The sequence below is a fragment of the Heterodontus francisci genome, chromosome 23 (assembly GCF_036365525.1).
Source record: "Heterodontus francisci isolate sHetFra1 chromosome 23, sHetFra1.hap1, whole genome shotgun sequence".
Lineage (NCBI taxonomy): Eukaryota > Metazoa > Chordata > Chondrichthyes > Heterodontiformes > Heterodontidae > Heterodontus > Heterodontus francisci.
In genome coordinates, this window is record NC_090393.1 from 82,769,790 (window position 1) to 82,797,300 (window position 27,511).

Sequence of the window (27,511 nt, forward strand, 5' to 3'; positions counted from 1 at the left end):
AGAGTGATAGAGAGTTTCAGAGAGTGTCAGACAGTGTCAGAGAGTGATAGAGAGTGTCAGAGAGTGTCAGACAGTGTCAGAGAGTGATAGTGAGAGTCAGAGAGTGATAGAGAGTGATAGAGAGTTTCAGAGAGTGTCAGAGAGTGTCTGAGAGTGTCAGAGAGTGTCAGAGAGTGTCAGAAAGTGATAGCGAGTGATAGAGAGTGTCAGAGAGTGTCAGAGAGTGATAGAGAGTGTCAGAGAGTGTCAGAGATTGTCAGAGAGTGTCAGAGAGTGTCAGAGAGTGATAGAGAGTGATAGAGAGTGTCAGAGAGTGTCAGACAGTGTCAGAGAGTGTCAGAAAGTGATAGAGAGTGATAGAGAGTGTCAGAGAGTGTCAGAGAGTGTCTGAGAGTGTTAGAGAGTGTCAGAGGGTGTCAGAGAGTGTCAGAGAGTGATAGTGAGTGTCAGAGAGTGATAGAGAGTGATAGAGTGTTTCAGAGAGTGTCAGAGAGTGTCTGAGAGTGTCAGAGAGTGTCAGAGAGTGTCAGAAAGTGATAGAGAGTGATAGAGAGTGTCAGAGAGTGTCAGAGAGTGATAGTGAGTGTCTGAGAGTGTCAGAGAGTGTCAGAGAGTGTCAGAAAGTGATAGCGAGTGATAGAGAGTGTCAGAGAGTGTCAGAGAGTGATAGAGAGTGTCAGAGAGTGTCAGAGATTGTCAGAGAGTGTCAGAGAGTGTCAGAGAGTGATAGAGAGTGATAGAGAGTGTCAGAGAGTGTCAGACAGTGTCAGAGAGTGTCAGAAAGTGATAGAGAGTGATAGAGAGTGTCAGAGAGTGTCAGAGAGTGTCTGAGAGTGTTAGAGAGTGTCAGAGGGTGTCAGAGAGTGTCAGAGAGTGATAGTGAGTGTCAGAGAGTGATAGAGAGTGATAGAGTGTTTCAGAGAGTGTCAGAGAGTGTCTGAGAGTGTCAGAGAGTGTCAGAGAGTGTCAGAAAGTGATAGAGAGTGATAGAGAGTGTCAGAGAGTGTCAGAGAGTGATAGTGAGTGTCTGAGAGTGTCAGAGATTGATAGTGAGTGTCTGAGAGTGTCAGAGAGTGATAGTGAGTGTCAGAGAGTGATAGAGAGTGATAGAGTGTTTCAGAGAGTGTCAGAGAGTGTCTGAGAGTGTCAGAGAGTGTCAGAGAGTGTCAGAAAGTGATAGAGAGTGATGGAGAGTGTCAGAGAGTGTCAGAGAGTGATAGTGAGTGTCTGAGAGTGTCAGAGATTGATAGTGAGTGTCTGAGAGTGTCAGAGATTGATAGTGAGTGTCTGAGAGTGTCAGAGAGTGTCAGAGAGTGATAGAGAGTGTCAGAGAGTGATAGAGAGTGATAGAGAGTTTCAGAGAGTGTCAGACAGTGTCAGAGAGTGATAGAGAGTGTCAGAGAGTGTCAGACTGTGTCAGAGAGTGATAGTGAGTGTCTGAGAGTGACAGATAGTGTCAGAGAGTGATAGAGAGTGATAGAGAGTTTCAGAGACTGTCAGAGAGTGTCAGAGAATGTCAGAGAGTGATAGAGAGTGTCAGAGAGTGATAGAGAGTGTCACAGAGTGTCTGAGAGTGTCAGAGAGTGATAGAGAGTGATAGAGAGTGTTAGAGAGTGTCAGAGAGTGTCAGACAGTGTCAGAGAGTGATAGAGAGTGTCAGAGAGTGTCAGACAGTGTCAGAGAGTGATAGTGAGTGTCTGAGAGTGTCAGATAGTGTCAGAGAGTGATAGAGAGTGTCAGAGAGTGTCAGAGAGTGATAGAGACTGATAGAGAGTTTCAGAGAGTGTCAGAGACTGTCTGAGAGTGTCAGAGAGTGATAGAGAGTGTCAGAGAGTGTCTGAGAGTGTCAGAGAGTGTCTGAGAGTGTCAGAGAGTGATAGAGAGTGATAGAGAGTGTCAGACAGTGTCAGAGAGTGATAGAGAGTGTCAGAGAGTGTCAGAGATTGTCAGAGAGTGTCAGAGATTGTCAGAGAGTGTCAGAGAGTGATAGAGAGTGTCAGAGAGTGTCAGAGAGTGTCAGAAAGTGATAGAGAGTGATAGAGAGTGTCAGAGAGTGTCAGAGATTGATAGAGAGTGCCAGACAGTGTCAGAGAGTGATAGTGAGTGTCTGAGAGTGTCAGAGAGTGTCAGAGAGTGTCAGAGTGTGTCTGAGAGTGTCAGAGTGTCTGAGAGTGTCAGAGAGTGATAGAGAGTGATAGAGAGTGATAGAGAGTGTCAGAGAGTGTCAGACAGCGTCAGAGAGTGATAGAGCGTGTCAGAGAGTGTCACACAGTGTCCGAGAGTGATAGTGAGTGTCTGAGAGTGTCAGATAGTGTCAGAGAGTGATAGAGAGTGATAGAGAGTTTCAGAGAGTGTCAGAGTGTGTCAGAGAGTGATAGAGAGTGATAGAGAGTGTCAGAGAGTGATAGAGAGTGTCAGAGAGTGTCTGAGAGTGTCAGAGAGTGTCTGAGTGTGTCAGAGAGTGTCAGAGAGTGTCAGAGAGTGTCAGAAAGTGATAGAGAGTGATAGAGAGTGTCAGAGAGTGTCAGAGAGTGTCAGAGAGTGATAGAGAGTGTCAGAGAGTGTCAGAGATTGATAGTGAGTGTCTGAGAGTGTCAGAGAGTGTCAGAGAGTGATAGAGAGTGATAGAGAGTGTCAGAGAGTGTCTGAGAGTGTCAGAGAGTGATAGAGAGTGTCAGAGAGTGATAGAGAGTGATAGAGAGTTTCAGAGAGTGTCAGACAGTGTCAGAGAGTGATAGAGAGTGTCAGAGAGTGTCAGACAGTGTCAGAGAGTGATAGTGAGAGTCAGAGAGTGATAGAGAGTGATAGAGAGTTTCAGAGAGTGTCAGAGAGTGTCTGAGAGTGTCAGAGAGTGTCAGAGAGTGTCAGAAAGTGATAGCGAGTGATAGAGAGTGTCAGAGAGTGTCAGAGAGTGATAGAGAGTGTCAGAGAGTGTCAGAGATTGTCAGAGAGTGTCAGAGAGTGTCAGAGAGTGATAGAGAGTGATAGACAGTGTCAGAGAGTGTCAGACAGTGTCAGAGAGTGTCAGAAAGTGATAGAGAGTGATAGAGAGTGTCAGAGAGTGTCAGAGAGTGTCTGAGAGTGATAGAGAGTGTCAGAGGGTGTCAGAGAGTGTCAGAGAGTGATAGTGAGTGTCAGAGAGTGATAGAGAGTGATAGAGTGTTTCAGAGAGTGTCAGAGAGTGTCTGAGAGTGTCAGAGAGTGTCAGAGAGTGTCAGAAAGTGATAGAGAGTGATAGAGAGTGTCAGAGAGTGTCAGAGAGTGATAGTGAGTGTCTGAGAGTGTCAGAGATTGATAGTGAGTGTCTGAGAGTGTCAGAGAGTGATAGTGAGTGTCAGAGAGTGATAGAGAGTGATAGAGTGTTTCAGAGAGTGTCAGAGAGTGTCTGAGAGTGTCAGAGAGTGTCAGAGAGTGTCAGAAAGTGATAGAGAGTGATGGAGAGTGTCAGAGAGTGTCAGAGAGTGATAGTGAGTGTCTGAGAGTGTCAGAGATTGATAGTGAGTGTCTGAGAGTGTCAGAGATTGATAGTGAGTGTCTGAGAGTGTCAGAGAGTGTCAGAGAGTGATAGAGAGTGTCAGAGAGTGATAGAGAGTGATAGAGAGTTTCAGAGAGTGTCAGACAGTGTCAGAGAGTGATAGAGAGTGTCAGAGAGTGTCAGACTGTGTCAGAGAGTGATAGTGAGTGTCTGAGAGTGACAGATAGTGTCAGAGAGTGATAGAGAGTGATAGAGAGTTTCAGAGACTGTCAGAGAGTGTCAGAGAATGTCAGAGAGTGATAGAGAGTGTCAGAGAGTGATAGAGAGTGTCACAGAGTGTCTGAGAGTGTCAGAGAGTGATAGAGAGTGATAGAGAGTGTTAGAGAGTGTCAGAGAGTGTCAGACAGTGTCAGAGAGTGATAGAGAGTGTCAGAGAGTGTCAGACAGTGTCAGAGAGTGATAGTGAGTGTCTGAGAGTGTCAGATAGTGTCAGAGAGTGATAGAGAGTGTCAGAGAGTGTCAGAGAGTGATAGAGACTGATAGAGGGTTTCAGAGAGTGTCAGAGACTGTCTGAGAGTGTCAGAGAGTGATAGAGAGTGTCAGAGAGTGTCTGAGAGTGTCAGAGAGTGTCTGAGAGTGTCAGAGAGTGATAGAGAGTGATAGAGAGTGATAGAGAGTATCAGAGAGTGTCAGACAGTGTCAGAGAGTGATAGAGAGTGTCAGAGAGTGTCAGAGAGTGTCTGAGAGTGTCTGAGAGTGATAGAGAGTGTCAGAGAGTGTCACAGAGTGATAGAATTAGAATTAGAATTAGAATTAGAATATTACAGCGCAGTACAGGCCCTTCGGCCCTCGATGTTGCGCCGATCATCTGACCTACACTATTCCATTTACATCCATATGTCTATCCAATGACCACTTAAATGCCCTTAAAGTTGGCGAGTCTACTACTGTTGCAGGCAGGGCGTTCCACGCCCCTACTACTCTCTGCGTAAAGAAACTACCTCTGACATCTGTCCTATATCTTTCACCCCTCAACTTAAAGCTATGTCCCCTCGTGTTTGCCATCCTCATCCGAGGAAAAAGACTCTCACTATCCACCCTATCTAACCCTCTGATTATCTTATATGTCTCTATTAAGTCACCTCTCCTCCTCCTTCTCTCTAACGAAAACAACCCCAAGTCCCTCAGCCTTTCCTCGTAAGACCTTCCTTCCATACCAGGCAACATCCTAGTAAATCTCCTCTGCACCCTTTCCAAAGCTTCGACATCCTTCCTATAATGCGGTGACCAGAACTGCACGCAATACTCCAGGTGCGGCCTCACCAGAGTTTTGTACAGCTGCATCATGACCCCGTGGCTCTGAACCTCGATCCCCCTACTAATAAAGGCTAACACACCATATGCCTTCTTAACAGCCCTATTAACCTGGGTAGCAACTTTCAGGGATTTATGTACCTGGATACCAAGATCTCTCTGCTCATCTACACTACCAAGAATCTTCCCATTAGCCCAGTACTCTGCATTGCTGTTACTCCTTCCAAAGTGAATCACCTCACACTTCTCCGCATTAAACTCCATTTGCCATCTCTCAGCCCAGCTCTGCAGCCTATCTATGTCCCTCTGTACCCTACAACACCCTTCGACACTATCCACAACTCCACCGACCTTCGTGTCATCCGCAAATTTACTAACCCACCCTTCTACACCCTCATCCAGGTCGTTTATAAAAATGACAAACAGCAGTGGCCCCAAAACAGAACCTTGCGGTACACCACTAGTAACTAAACTCCAGGATGAACATTTGCCATCAACCACCACCCTCTGTCTTCTTTCAGCTAGCCAATTTCTGATCCAAAGCTCTAAATCACCTTCAACCCCATACTTGCGTATTTTCTGCAATAGCCTACCGTGGGGAACCTTATCAAACGCCTTACTGAAATCCATATACACCACAGTGAGTGTCAGAGAGTGATAGAGAGTGATAGAGAGTTTCAGAGAGTGTCAGAGAGTGTCTGAGAGTGTCAGAGAGTGTCAGAGAGTGTCAGAAAGTGATAGAGAGTGATAGAGAGTGTCAGAGAGTGTCAGAGAGTGATAGAGAGTGTCAGACAGTGTCAGAGAGTGATAGAGAGTGTCAGAGAGTGTCTGAGAGTGTCAGAGAGTGTCAGAGATTGTCAGAGAGTGTCAGAGAGTGTCAGAGAGTGATAGAGAGTGTCAGAGAGTGTCAGAGAGTGTCAGAAAGTGATAGAGAGTGATAGAGAGTGTCAGAGAGTGTCAGAGAGTGTCAGAGATTGATAGAGAGTGTCAGACAGTGTCAGAGAGTGATAGTGAGAGTCAGAGAGTGATAGAGAGTGATAGAGAGTTTCAGAGAGTGTCAGAGAGTGTCTGAGAGTGTCAGAGAGTGTCAGAGAGTGTCAGAAAGTGATAGAGAGTGATAGAGAGTGTCAGAGAGTGTCAGAGAGTGTCAGAGAGTGTCAGAGAGTGTCAGAAAGTGATAGAGAGTGATAGAGAGTGTCAGAGAGTGTCAGAGAGTGTCAGAGAGTGATAGAGAGTGTCAGAGAGTGTCAGAGAGTGTCAGAGAGTGTCTGAGAGTGTCAGAGAGTGATAGAGAGTGATAGAGAGTGTCAGAGAGTGTCAGACAGTGTCAGAGAGTGTCAGAAAGTGATAGAGAGTGATAGAGAGTGATAGAGAGTGTCAGAGAGTGTCAGAGAGTGTCTGAGAGTGATAGAGAGTGTCAGAGAGTGTCAGAGAGTGATAGTGAGTGTCAGAGAGTGATAGAGAGTGATAGAGAGTTTCAGAGAGTGTCAGAGAGTGTCTGAGAGTGTCAGAGAGTGTCAGAGAGTGTCAGAAAGTGATAGAGAGTGATAGAGAGTGTCAGAGAGTGTCAGAGAGTGTCAGAGAGTGATAGAGAGTGTCTGAGAGTGTCAGAGAGTGATAGAGAGTGTCAGAGAGTGATAGAGAGCGATAGAGAGTTTCAGAGAGTGTCAGACAGTGTCAGAGAGTGATAGAGAGTGTCAGAGAGTGTCAGACAGTGTCAGAGAGTGTCAGAGAGTGTCTGAGAGTGTCAGAGAGTGATAGAGAGTGTCAGAGAGTGATAGAGAGTGATAGAGAGTTTCAGAGAGTGTCAGACAGTGTCAGAGAGTGATAGAGAGTGTCAGAGAATGTCAGACAGTGTCAGAGAGTGATAGTGAGTGTCTGAGAGTGTCAGAGATTGATAGTGAGTGTCTGAGAGTGTCAGAGATTGATAGTGAGTGTCTGAGAGTGTCAGAGAGTGTCAGAGAGTGATAGAGAGTGTCAGAGAGTGATAGAGAGTGATAGAGAGTTTCAGAGAGTGTCAGACAGTGTCAGAGAGTGATAGAGAGTGTCAGAGAGTGTCAGACAGTGTCAGAGAGTGATAGTGAGAGTCAGAGAGTGATAGAGAGTGATAGAGAGTTTCAGAGAGTGTCAGAGAGTGTCTGAGAGTGTCAGAGAGTGTCAGAGAGTGTCAGAGAGTGTCAGAAAGTGATAGAGAGTGATAGAGAGTGTCAGAGAGTGTCAGAGAGTGTCAGAGAGTGATAGAGAGTGTCAGAGAGTGTCAGAGAGTGTCAGAGAGTGTCCTAGAGTGTCAGAGAGTGATAGAGAGTGATAGAGAGTGTCAGAGAGTGTCAGACAGTGTCAGAGAGTGTCAGAAAGTGATAGAGAGTGATAGAGAGTGATAGAGAGTGTCAGAGAGTGTCAGAGAGTGTCTGAGAGTGTCAGAGAGTGTCAGAGAGTGTCAGAAAGTGATAGAGAGTGATAGAGAGTGTCAGAGAGTGTCAGAGAGTGATAGAGAGTGATAGAGAGTGTCTGAGAGTGTCAGAGAGTGATAGAGAGTGTCAGAGAGTGATAGAGAGCGATAGAGAGTTTCAGAGAGTGTCAGACAGTGTCAGAGAGTGATAGAGAGTGTCAGAGAGTGTCAGACAGTGTCAGAGAGTGTCAGAGAGTGTCTGAGAGTGTCAGAGAGTGATAGAGAGTGTCAGAGAGTGATAGAGAGTGTCAGAGAGTGATAGAGAGTGATAGAGAGTTTCAGAGAGTGTCAGACAGTGTCAGAGAGTGATAGAGAGTGTCAGAGAATGTCAGACAGTGTCAGAGAGTGATAGTGAGTGTCTGAGAGTGTCAGAGATTGATAGTGAGTGTCTGAGAGTGTCAGAGATTGATAGTGAGTGTCTGAGAGTGTCAGAGAGTGTCAGAGAGTGATAGAGAGTGTCAGAGAGTGATAGAGAGTTTCAGAGACAGTCAGAGAGTGTCAGAGAATGTCAGAGAGTGATGGAGAGTGTCAGAGAGTGATAGAGAGTGTCACAGAGTGTCAGAGAGTGTCAGAGAGTGATAGAGAGTGATAGAGAGTGATAGAGAGTGTCATAGAGTGTCAGACAGTGTCAGAGAGTGATAGAGAGTGTCAGAGAGTGTCAGACAGTGTCAGAGAGTGATAGTGAGTGTCTGAGAGTGTCGGATAGTGTCAGAGAGTGATAGAGAGTGTCAGAGAGTGTCAGAGTGTGTCAGAGAGTGTCAGAGAGTGATAGAGCGTGTCAGAGAGTGTCACACAGTGTCCGAGAGTGATAGTGAGTGTCTGAGAGTGTCAGATAGTGTCAGAGAGTGATAGAGAGTGATAGAGAGTTTCAGAGAGTGTCAGAGAGTGTCAGAGAGTGATAGAGAGTGATAGAGAGTGTCAGAGAGTGATAGAGAGTGTCAGAGAGTGTCTGAGAGTGTCAGAGAGTGCCTGAGTGTGTCAGAGAGTGTCAGAGAGTGTCAGAGAGTGTCAGAAAGTGATAGAGAGTGATAGAGAGTGTCAGAGAGTGTCAGAGAGTGTCAGAGAGTGATAGAGAGTGTCAGAGAGTGTCAGAGATTGATAGTGAGTGTCTGAGAGTGTCAGAGAGTGTCAGAGAGTGATAGAGAGTGATAGAGAGTGTCAGAGAGTGTCTGAGAGTGTCAGAGAGTGATAGAGAGTGTCAGAGAGTGATAGAGAGTGATAGAGAGTTTCAGAGAATGTCAGACAGTGTCAGAGAGTGATAGAGAGTGTAAGAGAGTGTAAGAGAGTGTCAGACAGTGTCGGAGAGTGATAGTGAGAGTCAGAGAGTGATAGAGAGTGTCAGAGAGTGTCAGAGAGTGTCAGAAAGTGATAGAGAGTGATAGAGAGTGTCAGAGAGTGTCAGAGAGTGTCAGAGAGTGATAGAGAGTGTCAGAGAGTGTCAGAGAGTGTCAGAGAGTGTCTGAGAGTGTCAGAGAGTGATAGAGAGTGATATAGAGTGTCAGAGAGTGTCAGACAGTGTCAGAGAGTGTCAGAAAGTGATAGAGAGTGATAGAGAGTGATAGAGAGTGTCAGAGGGTGTCAGAGAGTGTCTGAGAGTGATAGAGAGTGTCAGAGAGTGTCAGAGAGTGATAGTGAGTGTCAGAGAGTGATAGAGAGTGATAGAGAGTTTCAGAGAGTGTCAGAGAGTGTCTGAGAGTGTCAGAGAGTGTCAGAGAGTGTCAGAAAGTGATAGAGAGTGATAGAGAGCGTCAGAGAGTGTCAGAGAGTGATAGAGAGTGATAGAGAGTGTCTGAGAGTGTCAGAGAGTGATAGAGAGTGTCAGAGAGTGATAGAGAGTGATAGAGAGTGATAGAGAGTTTCAGAGAGTGTCAGACAGTGTCAGAGAGCGTTAGAGAGTGTCAGAGAGTGTCAGACAGTGTCAGAGAGTGTCAGAGAGTGTCAGAGAGTGATAGAGAGTGTCAGAGAGTGATAGAGAGTGTCAGACAGTGTCAGAGAGTGTCAGACAGTGTCAGAGAGTGATAGAGAGTGTCAGAGAATGTCAGACAGTGTCAGAGAGTGATAGTGAGTGTCTGAGAGTGTCAGAGATTGATAGTGAGTGTCTGAGAGTGTCAGAGAGTGATAGAGAGTGTCAGAGAGTGATAGAGAGTGTAAGAGAGTGTCAGACAGTGTCGGAGAGTGATAGTGAGAGTCAGAGAGTGATAGAGAGTGATAGAGAGTTTCAGAGAGTGTCAGAGAATGTCTGACAGTGTCAGAGAGTGTCAGAGAGTGTCAGAAAGTGATAGAGAGTGATAGAGAGTGTCAGAGAGTGTCAGAGAGTGTCAGAGAGTGATAGAGAGTGTCAGAGAGTGTCAGAGAGTGTCAGAGAGTGTCTGAGAGTGTCAGAGAGTGATAGAGAGTGATAGAGAGTGTCAGAGAGTGTCAGACAGTGTCAGAGAGTGTCAGAAAGTGATAGAGAGTGATAGAGAGTGATAGAGAGTGTCAGAGAGTGATAGAGAGTGATAGATAGTTTCAGAGAGTGTCAGTCGGTGTCAGAGAGTGATAGAGAGTGTCAGAGAGTGTCAGACAGTGTCAGAGAGTGTCAGAGAGTGTCTGAGAGTGTCAGAGAGTGATAGAGAGTGTCAGAGAGTGATAGAGAGTGATAGAGAGTTTCAGAGAGTGTCAGACAGTGTCAGAGAGTGATAGAGAGTTTCAGAGAATGTCAGACAGTGTCAGAGAGTGATAGTGAGTGTCTGAGAGTGTCAGAGATTGATAGTGAGTGTCTGAGAGTGTCAGAGATTGATAGTGAGTGTCTGAGAGTGTCAGAGAGTGTCAGAGAGTGATAGAGAGTGTCAGAGAGTGATAGAGAGTGATAGAGAGTGTCAGAGAGTGTCAGACAGTGTCAGAGAGTGATAGAGAGTGTCAGAGAGTGATAGAGAGTGTCAGAGAGTGTCAGAGAGTGTCTGAGAGTGATAGAGAGTGTCAGAGAGTGTCAGAGAGTGATAGTGAGTGTCAGAGAGTGATAGAGAGTGATAGAGAGTTTCAGAGAGTGTCAGAGAGTGTCTGAGAGTGTCAGAGAGTGTCAGAAAGTGATAGTGAGTGTCTGAGATTGTCAGAGAGTGTCAGAGAGTGATAGAGAGTGATAGAGAGTGTCAGAGAGTGTCTGAGAGTGTCACAGAGTGATAGAGAGTGTCAGAGAGTGTCTGAGAGTGTCAGAGAGTGTCAGAGAGTGTCTGAGAGTGTCAGAGAGTGATAGAGAGTGATAGAGAGTGTCAGAGAGTGTCAGAGAATGTCAGAGAGTGATGGAGAGTGTCAGAGAGTGATAGAGAGTGTCACAGAGTGTCAGAGAGTGTCAGAGAGTGATAGAGAGTGATAGAGAGTGATAGAGAGTGTCATAGAGTGTCAGACAGTGTCAGAGAGTGATAGAGAGTGTCAGAGAGTGTCAGACAGTGTCAGAGAGTGATAGTGAGTGTCTGAGAGTGTCGGATAGTGTCAGAGAGTGATAGAGAGTGTCAGAGAGTGTCAGAGTGTGTCAGAGAGTGTCAGAGAGTGATAGAGCGTGTCAGAGAGTGTCACACAGTGTCCGAGAGTGATAGTGAGTGTCTGAGAGTGTCAGATAGTGTCAGAGAGTGATAGAGAGTGATAGAGAGTTTCAGAGAGTGTCAGAGAGTGTCAGAGAGTGATAGAGAGTGATAGAGAGTGTCAGAGAGTGATAGAGAGTGTCAGAGAGTGTCTGAGAGTGTCAGAGAGTGCCTGAGTGTGTCAGAGAGTGTCAGAGAGTGTCAGAGAGTGTCAGAAAGTGATAGAGAGTGATAGAGAGTGTCAGAGAGTGTCAGAGAGTGTCAGAGAGTGATAGAGAGTGTCAGAGAGTGTCAGAGATTGATAGTGAGTGTCTGAGAGTGTCAGAGAGTGTCAGAGAGTGATAGAGAGTGATAGAGAGTGTCAGAGAGTGTCTGAGAGTGTCAGAGAGTGATAGAGAGTGTCAGAGAGTGATAGAGAGTGATAGAGAGTTTCAGAGAATGTCAGACAGTGTCAGAGAGTGATAGAGAGTGTAAGAGAGTGTAAGAGAGTGTCAGACAGTGTCGGAGAGTGATAGTGAGAGTCAGAGAGTGATAGAGAGTGTCAGAGAGTGTCAGAGAGTGTCAGAAAGTGATAGAGAGTGATAGAGAGTGTCAGAGAGTGTCAGAGAGTGTCAGAGAGTGATAGAGAGTGTCAGAGAGTGTCAGAGAGTGTCAGAGAGTGTCTGAGAGTGTCAGAGAGTGATAGAGAGTGATATAGAGTGTCAGAGAGTGTCAGACAGTGTCAGAGAGTGTCAGAAAGTGATAGAGAGTGATAGAGAGTGATAGAGAGTGTCAGAGGGTGTCAGAGAGTGTCTGAGAGTGATAGAGAGTGTCAGAGAGTGTCAGAGAGTGATAGTGAGTGTCAGAGAGTGATAGAGAGTGATAGAGAGTTTCAGAGAGTGTCAGAGAGTGTCTGAGAGTGTCAGAGAGTGTCAGAGAGTGTCAGAAAGTGATAGAGAGTGATAGAGAGCGTCAGAGAGTGTCAGAGAGTGATAGAGAGTGATAGAGAGTGTCTGAGAGTGTCAGAGAGTGATAGAGAGTGTCAGAGAGTGATAGAGAGTGATAGAGAGTGATAGAGAGTTTCAGAGAGTGTCAGACAGTGTCAGAGAGCGTTAGAGAGTGTCAGAGAGTGTCAGACAGTGTCAGAGAGTGTCAGAGAGTGTCAGAGAGTGATAGAGAGTGTCAGAGAGTGATAGAGAGTGTCAGACAGTGTCAGAGAGTGTCAGACAGTGTCAGAGAGTGATAGAGAGTGTCAGAGAATGTCAGACAGTGTCAGAGAGTGATAGTGAGTGTCTGAGAGTGTCAGAGATTGATAGTGAGTGTCTGAGAGTGTCAGAGAGTGATAGAGAGTGTCAGAGAGTGATAGAGAGTGTAAGAGAGTGTCAGACAGTGTCGGAGAGTGATAGTGAGAGTCAGAGAGTGATAGAGAGTGATAGAGAGTTTCAGAGAGTGTCAGAGAATGTCTGACAGTGTCAGAGAGTGTCAGAGAGTGTCAGAAAGTGATAGAGAGTGATAGAGAGTGTCAGAGAGTGTCAGAGAGTGTCAGAGAGTGATAGAGAGTGTCAGAGAGTGTCAGAGAGTGTCAGAGAGTGTCTGAGAGTGTCAGAGAGTGATAGAGAGTGATAGAGAGTGTCAGAGAGTGTCAGACAGTGTCAGAGAGTGTCAGAAAGTGATAGAGAGTGATAGAGAGTGATAGAGAGTGTCAGAGAGTGATAGAGAGTGATAGATAGTTTCAGAGAGTGTCAGTCGGTGTCAGAGAGTGATAGAGAGTGTCAGAGAGTGTCAGACAGTGTCAGAGAGTGTCAGAGAGTGTCTGAGAGTGTCAGAGAGTGATAGAGAGTGTCAGAGAGTGATAGAGAGTGATAGAGAGTTTCAGAGAGTGTCAGACAGTGTCAGAGAGTGATAGAGAGTTTCAGAGAATGTCAGACAGTGTCAGAGAGTGATAGTGAGTGTCTGAGAGTGTCAGAGATTGATAGTGAGTGTCTGAGAGTGTCAGAGATTGATAGTGAGTGTCTGAGAGTGTCAGAGAGTGTCAGAGAGTGATAGAGAGTGTCAGAGAGTGATAGAGAGTGATAGAGAGTGTCAGAGAGTGTCAGACAGTGTCAGAGAGTGATAGAGAGTGTCAGAGAGTGATAGAGAGTGTCAGAGAGTGTCAGAGAGTGTCTGAGAGTGATAGAGAGTGTCAGAGAGTGTCAGAGAGTGATAGTGAGTGTCAGAGAGTGATAGAGAGTGATAGAGAGTTTCAGAGAGTGTCAGAGAGTGTCTGAGAGTGTCAGAGAGTGTCAGAAAGTGATAGTGAGTGTCTGAGATTGTCAGAGAGTGTCAGAGAGTGATAGAGAGTGATAGAGAGTGTCAGAGAGTGTCTGAGAGTGTCACAGAGTGATAGAGAGTGTCAGAGAGTGTCTGAGAGTGTCAGAGAGTGTCAGAGAGTGTCTGAGAGTGTCAGAGAGTGATAGAGAGTGATAGAGAGTGTCAAAGAGTGTCAGAGAGTGTCAGAGAGTGATAGAGCGTGTCAGAGAGTGTCACACAGTGTCAGAGAGTGATAGTGAGTGTCTGAGAGTGTCAGATAGTGTCAGAGAGTGATAGAGAGCGATAGAGAGTTTCAGAGAGTGTCAGAGAGAGATAGAGAGTGATAGAGAGTGTCACAGAGTGTCTGAGAGTGTCAGAGAGTGTCAGAGAGTGATAGAGAGTGTCAGAGAGTGTCTGAGAGTGTCAGAGAGTGTCTGAGTGTGTCAGAGAGTGATAGAGAGAGATAGAGAGTGATAGAGAGTGTCAGAGAGTGTCAGACAGTGTCAGAGAGTGATAGTGAGTGTCTGAGAGCGTCAGATAGTGTCAGAGAGTGATAGAGAGTGATAGAGAGTTTCAGAGAGTGTCAGAGAGTGTCAGAGAGTGATAGAGAGTGATAGAGAGTGTCAGAGAGTGTCAGAGAGTGTCAGAGAGTGATAGAGAGTGATAGCGAGTTTCAGAGAGTGTCAGAGAGTGTCAGAGAGTGATAGAGAGTGATAGAGAGTGTCAGAGAGTGATAGAGAGTGTCAGAGAGTGTCAGAGAGTGTCAGAGTGTGTCAGAGAGTGATAGAGAGTGATAGAGAGTGTCAGAGTGTCTCAGAGAGTGATAGAGAGTGATAGAGAGTGATAGAGAGTTTCAGAGAGTGTCAGAGAGTGTCAGAGAGTGATAGAGAGTGTCTGAGAGTGTCAGAGAGTGTCAGAGAGTGATAGAGAGTGATAGAGAGTGTCAGAGAGTGTCAGACAGTGTCAGAGAGTGATAGAGAGTGTCAGAGAGTGTCTGAGAGTGTCAGAGAGTGTCTGAGAGTGATAGAGAGTGTCAGAGAGTGTCAGAGAGTGATAGTGAGTGTCAGAGAGTGATAGAGAGTGATAGAGAGTTTCAGAGAGTGTCAGAGAGTGTCTGAGAGTGTCAGAGAGTGTCAGAAAGTGATAGTGAATGTCTGAGATTGTCACAGAGTGTCAGAGAGTGATAGAGAGTGATAGAGAGTGTCAGAGAGTGTCTGAGAGTGTCACAGAGTGATAGAGAGTGTCAGAGAGTGTCTGAGAGTGTCAGAGAGTGTCAGAGAGTGTCTGAGAGTGTCAGAGAGTGATAGAGAGTGATAGAGAGTGATAGAGAGTGTCAAAGAGTGTCAGAGAGTGTCAGAGAGTGATAGAGCGTGTCAGAGAGTGTCACACAGTGTCAGAGAGTGATAGTGAGTGTCTGAGAGTGTCAGATAGTGTCAGAGAGTGATAGAGAGCGATAGAGAGTTTCAGAGAGTGTCAGAGAGTGTCAGAGAGAGATAGAGAGTGATAGAGAGTGTCACAGAGTGTCTGAGAGTGTCAGAGAGTGTCAGAGAGTGATAGAGAGTGTCAGAGAGTGTCTGAGAGTGTCAGAGAGTGTCTGAGTGTGTCAGAGAGTGATAGAGAGAGATAGAGAGTGATAGAGAGTGTCAGAGAGTGTCAGACAGTGTCAGAGAGTGATAGAGAGTGTCAGAGAGTGTCAGACAGTGTCAGAGAGTGATAGTGAGTGTCTGAGAGTGTCAGACAGTGTCAGAGAGTGATAGTGAGTGTCTGAGAGTGTCAGATAGTGTCAGAGAGTGATAGAGAGTGATAGAGAGTTTCAGAGAGTGTCAGAGAGTGTCAGAGAGTGATAGAGAGTGATAGAGAGTGTCAGAGAGTGTCAGAGAGTGTCAGAGAGTGATAGAGAGTGATAGCGAGTGTCAGAGAGTGTCAGAGAGTGTCAGAGAGTGATAGAGAGTGATAGAGAGTGTCAGAGAGTGATAGAGAGTGTCAGAGAGTGTCAGAGAGTGTCAGAGAGTGTCAGAGAGTGATAGAGATTGATAGAGAGTGTCAGAGTGTGTCAGAGAGTGATAGAGAGTGACAGAGAGTGATAGAGAGTTTCAGAGAGTGTCAGAGAGTGTCTGAGAGTGTCAGAGAGTGATAGAGAGTGTCAGAGAGTGTCTGAGAGTGTCAGAGAGTGTCAGAGAGTGATAGAGAGTGATAGAGAGTGTCAGAGAGTGTCAGACAGTGTCAGAGAGTGATAGAGAGTGTCAGAGAGTGATACAGAGTGTCAGAGAGGGTCTGAAAGTGTCAGAGAGGGTCTGAGAGTGTTAGAGAGTGATAGAGAGTGATAGAGAGTGTCAGAGAGTGTCAGACAGTGTCAGAGAGTGATAGAGAGTGTCAGAGAGTGATACAGAGTGTCAGAGAGTGTCTGAGAGTGTCAGAGAGTGTCTGAGAGTGTCAGAGAGTGTCAGAGAGTGATAGAGAGTGTCAGAGAGTGTCAGACAGTGTCAGAGAGTGATAGAGAGTGATAGAGAGTGTCAGAGAGTGTCTGACAGTGTCAGAGAGTGATAGAGAGTGTCAGAGAGTGATAGAGAGTGTCAGAGAGTGTCTGAGAGTGTCAGAGAGTGATAGAGAGTGATAGAGTGTCAGAGAGTGATAGAGAGTGTCAGAGAGTGTCAGAGAGTGTTAGAGAGTGATAGAGAGTGTCAGAGAGTGTCTGAGAGTGTCAGAGAGTGATAGAGAGTGTCAGAAAGTGTCTGAGAGTGTCAGAGAGTGATAGAGAGTGTCAGAGAGTGTCTGAGAGTGTCAGAGAGTGTCTGAGAGTGTCAGAGAGTGATAGAGAGTGATAGAGATTGTCAGAGAGTGTCAGACTTTGTCAGAGAGTGATAGAGAGTGTCAGAGAGTGTCAGAGAGTGTCAGAGAGTGATAGAGAGTGATAGAGAGTGATAGAGAGTGTCAGAGAGTGTCTGAGAGTGTCAGAGAGTGTCAGAGAGTGATAGAGAGTGTCTGAGAGTGTCTGAGAGTGTCAGAGAGTGATAGAGAGTGATAGAGAGTGTCAGAGTGTCTCAGAGAGTGATAGAGAGTGATAGAGAGTTTCAGAGAGTGTCAGAGAGTGTCTGAGAGTGTCAGAGAGTGATAGAGAGTGTCAGGGAGTGTCTGAGAGTGTCAGAGAGTGTCAGAGAGTGTCAGAGAGTGATAGAGAGTGATAGAGAGTGTCAGAGAGTCTCAGACAGTGTCAGCGAGTGATAGAGAGTGTCAAAGAGTGATACAGAGTGTCAGAGAGTGATAGAGTGTGATAGAGAGTTTCAGAGAGTGTCAGAGAGTGTCTGAGAGTGTCAGAGAGTGTCAGAAAGTGATAGTGAGTGTCTGAGATTGTCAGAGAGTGTCAGAGAGTGATAGAGAGTGATAGAGAGTGTCAGAGAGTGTCTGAGAGTGTCACAGAGTGATAGAGAGTGTCAGAGAGTGTCTGAGAGTGTCAGAGAGTGTCAGAGAGTGTCTGAGAGTGTCAGAGAGTGATAGAGAGTGATAGAGAGTGTCAAAGAGTGTCAGAGAGTGTCAGAGAGTGATAGAGCGTGTCAGAGAGTGTCACACAGTGTCAGAGAGTGATAGTGAGTGTCTGAGAGTGTCAGATAGTGTCAGAGAGTGATAGAGAGCGATAGAGAGTTTCAGAGATTGTCAGAGAGTGTCAGAGAGAGATAGAGAGTGATAGAGAGTGTCACAGAGTGTCAGAGAGTGTCAGAGTGTGTCAGAGAGTGATAGAGAGTGATAGAGAGTGTCAGAGTGTGTCAGAGAGTGATAGAGAGTGACAGAGAGTGATAGAGAGTTTCAGAGAGTGTCAGAGAGTGTCTGAGAGTGTCAGAGAGTGATAGAGAGTGTCAGAGAGTGTCTGAGAGTGTCAGAGAGTGTCAGAGAGTGATAGAGAGTGATAGAGAGTGTCAGAGAGTGTCAGACAGTGTCAGAGAGTGATAGAGAGTGTCAGAGAGTGATACAGAGTGTCAGAGAGGGTCTGAAAGTGTCAGAGAGGGTCTGAGAGTGTTAGAGAGTGATAGAGAGTGATAGAGAGTGTCAGAGAGTGTCAGACAGTGTCAGAGAGTGATAGAGAGTGTCAGAGAGTGATACAGAGTGTCAGAGAGTGTCTGAGAGTGTCAGAGAGTGTCTGAGAGTGTCAGAGAGTGTCAGAGAGTGATAGAGAGTGTCAGAGAGTGTCAGACAGTGTCAGAGAGTGATAGAGAGTGATAGAGAGTGTCAGAGAGTGTCTGACAGTGTCAGAGAGTGATAGAGAGTGTCAGAGAGTGATAGAGAGTGTCAGAGAGTGTCTGAGAGTGTCAGAGAGTGATAGAGAGTGATAGAGTGTCAGAGAGTGATAGAGAGTGTCAGAGAGTGTCAGAGAGTGTCAGAGAGTGTTAGAGAGTGATAGAGAGTGTCAGAGAGTGTCTGAGAGTGTCAGAGAGTGATAGAGAGTGTCAGAAAGTGTCTGAGAGTGTCAGAGAGTGATAGAGAGTGTCAGAGAGTGTCTGAGAGTGTCAGAGAGTGTCTGAGAGTGTCAGAGAGTGATAGAGAGTGATAGAGATTGTCAGAGAGTGTCAGACTTTGTCAGAGAGTGATAGAGAGTGTCAGAGAGTGTCAGAGAGTGTCAGAGAGTGATAGAGAGTGATAGAGAGTGATAGAGAGTTTCAGAGAGTGTCAGAGAGTGTCAGAGAGTGTCAGAGAGTGTCAGAGAGTGATAGAGAGTGTCTGAGAGTGTCTGAGAGTGTCAGAGAGTGATAGAGAGTGATAGAGAGTGTCAGAGTGTCTCAGAGAGTGATAGAGAGTGATAGAGAGTTTCAGAGAGTGTCAGAGAGTGTCTGAGAGTGTCAGAGAGTGATAGAGAGTGTCAGGGAGTGTCTGAGAGTGTCAGAGAGTGTCAGAGAGTGTCAGAGAGTGATAGAGAGTGATAGAGAGTGTCAGAGAGTCTCAGACAGTGTCAGCGAGTGATAGAGAGTGTCAGAGAGTGATACAGAGTGTCAGAGAGTGTCTGAGAGTGATAGAGAGTGTCAGAGAGTGTCAGAGAGTGATAGTGAGTGTCAGAGAGTGATAGAGTGTGATAGAGAATTTCAGAGAGTGTCAGAGAGTGTCTGAGAGTGTCAGAGAGTGTCAGAAAGTGATAGTGAGTGTCTGAGATTGTCAGAGAGTGTCAGAGAGTGATAGAGAGTGATAGAGAGTGTCAGAGAGTGTCTGAGAGTGTCACAGAGTGATAGAGAGTGTCAGAGAGTGTCTGAGAGTGTCAGAGAGTGTCAGAGAGTGTCTGAGAGTGTCAGAGAGTGATAGAGAGTGATAGAGAGTGTCAAAGAGTGTCAGAGAGTGTCAGAGAGTGATAGAGCGTGTCAGAGAGTGTCACACAGTGTCAGAGAGTGATAGTGAGTGTCTGAGAGTGTCAGATAGTGTCAGAGAGTGATAGAGAGCGATAGAGAGTTTCAGAGATTGTCAGAGAGTGTCAGAGAGAGATAGAGAGTGATAGAGAGTGTCACAGAGTGTCTGAGAGTGTCAGAGAGTGTCAGAGAGTGATAGAGAGTGTCAGAGAGTGTCTGAGAGTGTCAGAGAGTGTCTGAGTGTGTCAGAGAGTGATAGAGAGAGATAGAGAGTGATAGAGAGTGTCAGAGAGTGTCAGACAGTGTCAGAGAGTGATAGAGAGTGTCAGAGAGAGTCAGACAGTGTCAGAGAGTGATAGTGAGTGTCTGAGAGTGTCAGACAGTGTCAGAGAGTGATAGTGAGTGATAGAGAGTGTCAGAGAGTGTCAGACAGTGTCAGAGAGTGATAGAGAGTGTCAGAGAGTGATACAGAGTGTCAGAGAGTGTCTGAGAGTGTCAGAGAGTGTCTGAGAGTGTCAGAGAGTGTCAGAGAGTGATAGAGAGTGTCAGAGAGTGTCAGACAGTGTCAGAGAGTGATAGAGAGTGATAGAGAGTGTCAGAGAGTGTCTGACAGTATCAGAGAGTGATAGAGAGTGTCAGAGAGTTATAGAGAGTGTCAGAGAGTGTCTGAGAGTATCAGAGAGTGATAGAGAGTGATAGAGTGTCAGAGAGTGATAGAGAGTGTCAGAGAGTGTCAGAGAGTGTCAGAGAGTGATAGAGAGTGTCAGAGAGTGTCTGAGAGTGTCAGAGAGTGATAGAGAGTGTCAGAAAGTGTCTGAGAGTGTCAGCGAGTGATAGAGAGTGTCAGAGAGTGTCTGAGAGTGTCAGAGAGTGTCTGAGAGTGTCAGAGAGTGATAGAGAGTGATAGAGATTGTCAGAGAGTGTCAGACTTTGTCAGAGAGTGATAGAGAGTGTCAGAGAGTGTCAGAGAGTGTCAGAGAGTGATAGAGAGTGATAGAGAGTTTCAGAGAGTGTCAGAGAGTGTCTGAGAGTGTCAGAGAGTGTCAGAGAGTGATAGAGAGTGTCTGAGAGTGATAGAGAGTGTCAGAGAGTGATAGAGAGTGATAGAGAGTGTCAGAGAGTGTCAGACAGTGTCAGAGAATGATAGAGAGTGTCAGAGAGTGTCTGAGAGTGTCTGAGAGTGTCAGAGAGTGATAGAGAGTGATAGAGAGTGTCAGAGAGTGATAGTGAGTGTCAGAGAGTGATAGAGAGTGATAGAGAGTTTCAGAGAGTGTCAGAGAGTGTCAGAGAGTGATAGAGAGTGTCAGAGAGTGTCAGAGAGTGTCTGAGAGTGTCTGAGAGTGTCTGAGAGTGTCAGAGAGCGATAGAGAGTGATAGAGAGTGTCAGAGAGTGTCAGACAGTGTCAGAGAGTGATAGAGAGTGTCAGAGAGTGTCAGAGAGTGTCTGAGAGTGATAGAGAGTGTCAGAGAGTGTCAGAGAGTGATAGTGAGTGTCAGAGAGTGATAGAGAGTGATAGAGAGTTTCAGAGAGTGTCAGAGAGTGTCTGAGAGTGTCAGAGAGTGTCAGAGAGTGTCAGAAAGTGATAGAGAGTGATAGAGAGTGTCAGAGAGTGTCAGAGAGTGTCAGAGAGTGATAGACAGTGTCAGACATTGTCAGAGAGTGATAGAGAGTGTCAGAGAGTGTCTGAGAGTGTCAGAGAGTGTCAGAGAGTGTCAGAGAGTGATAGAGAGTGTCAGAGAGTGTCAGACAGTGTCAGAGAGTGATAGAGAGTTTCAGAGAGTGTCTGAGAGTGACAGAGAGTGTCAGAGAGTGTCAGAGAGTGATAGTGAGTGTCAGAGAGTGATAGAGAGTGATAGAGAATTTCAGAGAGTGTCAGAGAGTGTCTGAGAGTGTCAGAGAGTTTCAGAAAGTGATAGTGAGTGTCTGAGATTGTCAGAGAGTGTCAGAGAGTGATAGAGAGTGATAGAGAGTGTCAGAGAGTGTCTGAGAGTGTCAGAGAGTGATAGAGAGTGTCAGAGAGTTTCAGAAAGTGATAGTGAGTGTCTGAGATTGTCAGAGAGTGTCAGAGAGTGATAGAGAGTGATAGAGAGTGATAGAGAGTGTCAAAGAGTGTCAGACAGTGTCAGAGAGTGATAGAGCGTGTCAGAGAGTGTCACACAGTGTCAGAGAGTGATAGTGAGTGTCTGAGAGTGTCAGATAGTGTCAGAGGTTGATAGAGAGTGATAGAGAGTTTCAGAGAGTGTCAGAGAGTGTCAGAGAGAGATAGAGAGTGATAGAGAGTGTCACAGAGTGTCTGAGAGTGTCAGAGAGTGATAGAGAGTGTCAGAGAGTGTCTGAGAGTGTCAGAGAGTGTCTGAGAGTGTCAGAGAGTGATAGAGAGAGATAGAGAGTGATAGAGAGTGTCAGAGAGTGTCAGACAGTGTCAGAGAGTGATAGAGAGTGTCAGAGAGTGTCAGACAGTGTCAGAGAATGATAGTGAATGTCTGAGAGTGTCAGATAGTGTCAGTGAGTGATAGAGAGTGATAGAGAGTGATAGAGAGTTTCAGAGAGTGTCAGAGAGTGTCAGAGAGTGATAGAGAGTGATAGAGAGTGTCAGAGAGTGTCAGAGAGTGTCAGAGAGTGTCAGAGAGTGATAGCGAGTTTCAGAGAGTGTCAGAGAGTGATAGAGAGTGATAGAGAGTGTCAGAGAGTGATAGAGAGTGTCAGAGAGTGTCAGAGACTGTCAGAGAGTGTCAGAGAGTGATAGAGAGTGATAGAGAGTGTCAGAGAGTGTCAGAGTGTGTCAGAGAGTGTCAGAGAGTGATAGAGAGTGATAGAGAGATTCAGAGAATGTCAGAGAGTGTCTGAGAGTGTCAGAGAGTGATAGAGAGTGTCAGAGAGGGTCTGAGAGTGTCAGAGAGTGTCAGAGAGTGTCAGAGAGTGATAGAGAGTGAAAGAGAGTGTCAGAGAGTGATACAGAGTGTCAGAGAGTCTCTGAGAGTGTCAGAGAGGGTCTGAGATTGTTAGAGAGTGATAGAGAGTGTCAGAGAGTGTCAGACCGTGTCAGAGAGTGATAGAGAGTGTCAGAGAGTGATACAGAGTGTCAGAGAGTGTCTGTGAGTGTCTGAGAGTGTCTGAGAGTGTCTGAGAGTGTCCGAGAGTGATAGAGAGTGGTAGAGAGTGTCAGAGAGGGTCAGAGAGTGATAGAGAGTGTCACAGAGTGTCAGACAGTGTCAGAGAGTGATAGAGAGTGATAGAGAGTGTCAGAGAGTGTCAGACTGTGTCAGAGAGTGATAGTGAGTGTCAGAGAGTGTCTGAGCGTGTCAGAGAGTGTCAGAGAGTGTCAGAGAGTGTCAGAGAGTGTCAGAGAGTGATAGAGAGTGTCAGAGAGTGTCAGACAGTGTCAGAGAGTGATAGAGAGTTTCAGAGAGTGTCTGAGAGTGATAGAGAGTGTCAGAGAGTGTCAGAGAGTGATAGTGAGTGTCAGAGAGTGATAGAGAGTGATAGAGTGTTTCAGAGAGTGTCAGAGAGTGTCTGAGAGTGTCAGAGAGTTTCAGAAAGTGATAGTGAGTGTCAGAGAGTGTCAGAGAGTGTCAGAGAGTGATAGAGAGTGATAGAGAGTGTCAGAGAGTGTCTGAGAGTGTCAGAGAGTGATAGAGAGTGTCAGAGAGTTTCAGAAAGTGATAGTGAGTGTCTGAGATTGTCAGAGAGTATCAGAGAGTGATAGAGAGTGATAGAGAGTGTCAGAGAGTGTCTGAGAGTGTCAGAGAGTGTCTGAGATTGTCAGAGAGTGTCAGAGAGTGATAGAGAGTGATAGAGAGTGTCAGAGAGTGTCTGAGAGTGTCAGAGAGTGTCTGAGAGTGTCAGAGAGTGATAGAGAGTGATAGAGAGTGATAGAGAGTGTCAAAGAGTGTCAGACAGTGTCAGAGAGTGATAGAGCGTGTCAGAGAGTGTCACACAGTGTCAGAGAGTGATAGTGAGTGTCTGAGAGTGTCAGATAGTGTCAGAGGTTGATAGAGAGTGATAGAGAGTTTCAGAGAGTGTCAGAGAGAGATAGAGAGTGATAGAGAGTGTCACAGAGTGTCTGAGAGAGTCAGAGAGTGATAGAGAGTGTCAGAGAGTGTCTGAGAGTGTCAGAGAGTGTCTGAGAGTGTCAGAGAGTGATAGAGAGAGATAGAGAGTGATAGAGAGTGTCAGAGAGTGTCAGACAGTGTCAGAGAGTGATAGAGAGTGTCAGAGAGTGTCAGACAGTGTCAGAGAGTGATAGTGAATGTCTGAGAGTGTCAGATAGTGTCAGTGAGTGATAGAGAGTGATAGAGAGTGATAGAGAGTTTCAGAGAGTGTCAGAGAGTGTCAGAGAGTGATAGAGAGTGTCAGAGAGTGATAGAGAGTGTCAGAGAGTGATAGAGAGTGATAGAGAGTGTCAGAGAGTGATAGAGAGTGATAGAGAGTGTCAGAGAGTGTCAGAGAGTGTCAGAGAGAGATAGAGAGTGATAGAGAGTGTCAGAGAGTGTCAGAGTGTGTCAGAGAGTGTCAGAGAGTGATAGAGAGTTTCAGAGAGTGTCAGAGAGTGTCTGAGAGTGTCAGAGAGTGATAGAGAGTGTCAGAGAGGGTCTGAGAGTGTCAGAGAGTGTCAGAGAGTGATAGAGAGTGATAGAGAGTGTCAGAGAGTGTCAGACAGTGTCAGAGAGTGATAGAGAGTGTCAGAGAGTGATACAGAGTGTCAGAGAGTGTCTGAGAGTGTCAGAGAGGGTCTGAGATTGTTAGAGAGTGATAGAGAGTGATAGAGAGTGTCAGAGAGTGTCAGACAGTGTCAGAGAGTGATAGAGAGTGTCAGAGAGTGATACAGAGTGTCAGAGAGTGTCTGAGAGTGTCTGAGAGTGTCTGAGAGTGTCTGAGAGTGTCAGAGAGTGATAGAGAGTGATAGAGAGTGTCAGAGAGTGTCAGAGAGTGATAGAGAGTGTCACAGAGTGTCAGACAGTTTCAGAGAGTGATAGAGAGTGATAGAGAGTGTCAGAGAGTGTCAGACTGTGTCAGAGAGTGATAGAGAGTGTCAGAGAGTGATAAAGTGTGTCAGAGAGTGTCTGAGAGTGTCAGAGAGTGATAGAGAGTGATAGAGTGTCAGAGAGTCAGACAGTGTCAGAGAGTGATAGAGAGTGTCAGAGAGTGATAGAGAGTGTCAGAGAGTGTCTGAGAGTGTCAGTGAGTGTCTGAGAGTGTCAGAGAGTGATAGAGAGTGATAGAGTGTCACAGAGTGTCACAGAGTGATAGCGAGTGTCAGAGATTGTCAGACAGTGTCAGAGAGTGATAGAGAGTGTCAGAGAGTGTCAGAGAGTGATAGAGAGTGTCAGAGAGTGTCAGACAGTGTCAGAGAGTGATAGAGAGTGATAGAGAGTGTCAGAGAGTGTCAGAGAGTGTCAGACACTGTCAGAGAGTGATAGAGAGTGTCAGAGAGTGATAGAGAGTGTCAGAGAGTGTCTGAGATTGTCAGTGAGTGTCTGAGAGTGTCAGAGAGTGAGAGAGAGTGATAGAGTGTCACAGAGTGTCAGAGAGTGATAGCGAGTGTCAGAGAGTGTCAGACAGTGTCAGAGAGAGATAGAGAGTGTCAGAGAGTGTCAGAGAGTGATAGAGAGTGATAGCGAGTGTCTAAGAGTGTCAGAGAGTGTCAGAGAGAGTCTGAGAGTGTCAGAGAGTGATAGAGAGTGATAGAGAGTGATAGAGAGTGTCAAAGAGTGTCAGAGAGTGTCAGAGAGTGATAGAGCGTGTCAGAGAGTGTCACACAGTGTCAGAGAGTGATAGTGAGTGTCTGAGAGTGTCAGATAGTGTCAGAGAGTGATAGAGAGCGATAGAGAGTTTCAGAGAGTGTCAGAGAGAGATAGAGAGTGATAGAGAGTGTCACAGAGTGTCTGAGAGTGTCAGAGAGTGTCAGCGAGTGATAGAGAGTGTCAGAGAGTGTCTGAGAGTGTCAGAGAGTGTCTGAGTGTGTCAGAGAGTGATAGAGAGAGATAGAGAGTGATAGAGAGTGTCAGAGAGTGTCAGACAGTGTCAGAGAGTGATAGAGAGTGTCAGAGAGTGATAGCGAGTGTCAGAGAGTGTCAGACAGTGTCAGAGAGTGATAGAGAGTGTCAGAGAGTGTCAGAGAGTGATAGAGAGTGATAGCGAGTGTCTGAGAGTGTCAGAGAGTGTCAGAGAGTGTCTGAGAGTGTCAGAGAGTGACAGAGAGTGTCAGAGAGTGATAGAGAGTGTCAAAGAGTGTCAGAGAGTGTCAGAGAGTGATAGAGCGTGTCAGAGAGTGTCACACAGTGTCAGAGTGATAGTGAGTGTCTGAGAGTGTCAGATAGTGTCAGAGAGTGATAGAGAGCGATAGAGAGTTTCAGAGAGTGTCAGAGAGAGATAGAGAGTGATAGAGAGTGTCACAGAGTGTCTGAGAGTGTCAGAGAGTGTCAGAGAGTGATAGAGAGTGATAGAGAGTGTCAGAGAGTGTCAGAGAGTGTCAGAGAGTGACAGAGAGTGATAGCGAGTTTCAGAGAGTGTCAGAGAGTGTCAGAGAGTGATAGAGAGTGATAGAGAGTGTCAGAGAGTGATAGAGAGTGTCAGAGAGTGTCAGAGAGTGTCAGAGTGTGTCAGAGAGTGATAGAGAGTGATAGAGAGTGTCAGAGTGTCTCAGAGAGTGATAGAGAGTGATAGAGAGTGATAGAGAGTTTCAGAGAGTTTCAGAGAGTGTCAGAGAGTGTCAGAGAGTGATAGAGAGTGATAGAGAGTGTCAGAGAGTGTCAGAGAGTGATGGAGAGTGATAGAGAGTGTCAGAGAGTGTCAGACAGTGTCAGAGAGTGATAGAGAGTGTCAGAGAGTGTCTGAGAGTGTCAGAGAGTGTCTGAGAGTGATAGAGAGTGTCTGAGAGTGTCAGACAGTGTCAGAGAGTGATAGTGAGTGTCTGAGAGTGTCAGATAGTGTCAGAAAGTGATAGAGAGTGATAGAGAGTTTCAGAGAGTGTCAGAGAGTGTCAGAGAGTGTCAGAGAGTGATAGAGAGTGATAGAGAGTGTCAGAGAGTGTCAGAGAGTGTCAGAGAGTGATAGAGAGTGATAGCGAGTGTCAGAGAGTGTCAGAGAGTATCAGAGAGTGATAGAGAGTGATAGAGAGTGTCAGAGAGTGATAGAGAGTGTCAGAGAGTGTCAGAGAGTGTCAGAGTGTGTCAGAGAGTGATAGAGAGTGATAGAGAGTGTCAGAGTGTGTCAGAGAGTGATAGAGAGTGACAGAGAGTGATAGAGAGTTTCAGAGAGTGTCAGAGAGTGTCTGAGAGTGTCAGAGAGTGATAGAGAGTGTCAGAGAGTGTCTGAGAGTGTCAGAGAGTGTCAGAGAGTGATAGAGAGTGATAGAGAGTGTCAGAGAGTGTCAGACAGTGTCAGAGAGTGATAGAGAGTGTCAGAGAGTGATACAGAGTGTCAGAGAGTGTCTGAGAGTGTCAGAGAGTGTCTGAGAGTGTCAGAGAGTGTCAGAGAGTGATAGAGAGTGTCAGAGAGTGTTAGACAGTGTCAGAGTGTGATAGAGAGTGATAGAGAGTGTCAGAGAGTGTCTGACAGTGTCAGAGAGTGATAGAGAGTGTCAGAGAGTGATAGAGAGTGTCAGAGAGTGTCTGAGAGTGTCAGAGAGTGATAGAGAGTGATAGAGTGTCAGAGAGTGATAGAGAGTGTCAGAGAGTGTCAGAGAGTGATAGAGAGTGATAGAGAGTGTCAGAGAGTGTCTGAGAGTGTCAGAGAGTGATAGAGAGTGTCAGAAAGTGTCTGAGAGTGTCAGAGAGTGATAGAGAGTGTCAGAGAGTGTCTGAGAGTGTCAGAGAGTGTCTGAGAGTGTCAGAGAGTGATAGAGTGTGATAGAGATTGTCAGAGAGTGTCAGACTTTGTCAGAGAGTGATAGAGAGTGTCAGAGAGTGTCAGAGAGTGTCAGAGAGTGATAGAGAGTGATAGAGAGTTTCAGAGAGTGTCAGAGAGTGTCTGAGAGAGTCAGAGAGTGTCAGAGAGTGATAGAGTGTCTGAGAGTGTCTGAGAGTGTCAGAGAGTGATAGAGAGTGATAGAGAGTGTCAGAATGTCTCAGAGAGTGATAGAGAGTGATAGAGAGTTTCAGAGAGTCTCAGACAGTGTCAGAGAGTGATAGAGAGTGTCAGAGAGTGATACAGAGTGTCAGAGAGTGTCTGAGAGTGATAGAGAGTGTCAGAGAGTGTCAGAGAGTGATAGAGAGTGATAGAGAGTGTCAAAGAGTGTCAGAGAGTGTCAGAGAGTGATAGAGCGTGTCAGAGAGTGTCACACAGTGTCAGAGAGTGATAGAGAGTGTCAGAGAGTGATACAGAGTGTCAGAGAGTGTCTGAGAGTGATAGAGAGTGTCAGAGAGTGTCAGAGAGTGATAGAGAGTGATAGAGAGTGTCAAAGAGTGTCAGAGAGTGTCAGAGAGTGATAGAGCGTGTCAGAGAGTGTCACACAGTGTCAGAGAGTGATAGTGAGTGTCTGAGAGTGTCAGATAGTGTCAGAGAGTGATAGAGAGCGATAGAGAGTTTCAGAGATTGTCAGAGAGTGTCAGAGAGAGATAGAGAGTGATAGAGAGTGTCACAGAGTGTCTGAGAGTGTCAGAGAGTGATAGAGAGTGTCAGAGAGTGTCTGAGAGTGTCAGAGAGTGTCTGAGTGTGTCAGAGAGTGATAGAGAGAGATAGAGAGTGATAGAGAGTGTCAGAGAGTGTCAGACAGTGTCAGAGAGTGATAGAGATTGTCAGAGAGTGTCAGACAGTGTCAGAGAGTGATAGTGAGTGTCTGAATGTGTCAGACAGTGTCAGAGAGTGATAGTGAGTGTCTGAGAGTGTCAGATAGTGTCAGAGAGTGATAGAGAGTGATAGAGAGTTTCAGAGAGTGTCAGAGAGTGTCAGAGAGTGATAGAGAGTGATAGAGAGTGTCAGAGAGTGTCAGAGAGTGATAGAGAGTGATAGAGAGTGATAGAGAGTGTCAGAGAGTGATAGAGGGTGTCAGAGAGTGTCAGAGAGTGTCAGAGTGTGTCAGAGAGTGATAGAGAGTGATAGAGAGTGTCAGAGTGTGTCAGAGAGTGATAGAGAGTGACAGAGAGTGATAGAGAGTTTCAGAGAGTGTCAGAGAGTGTCTGA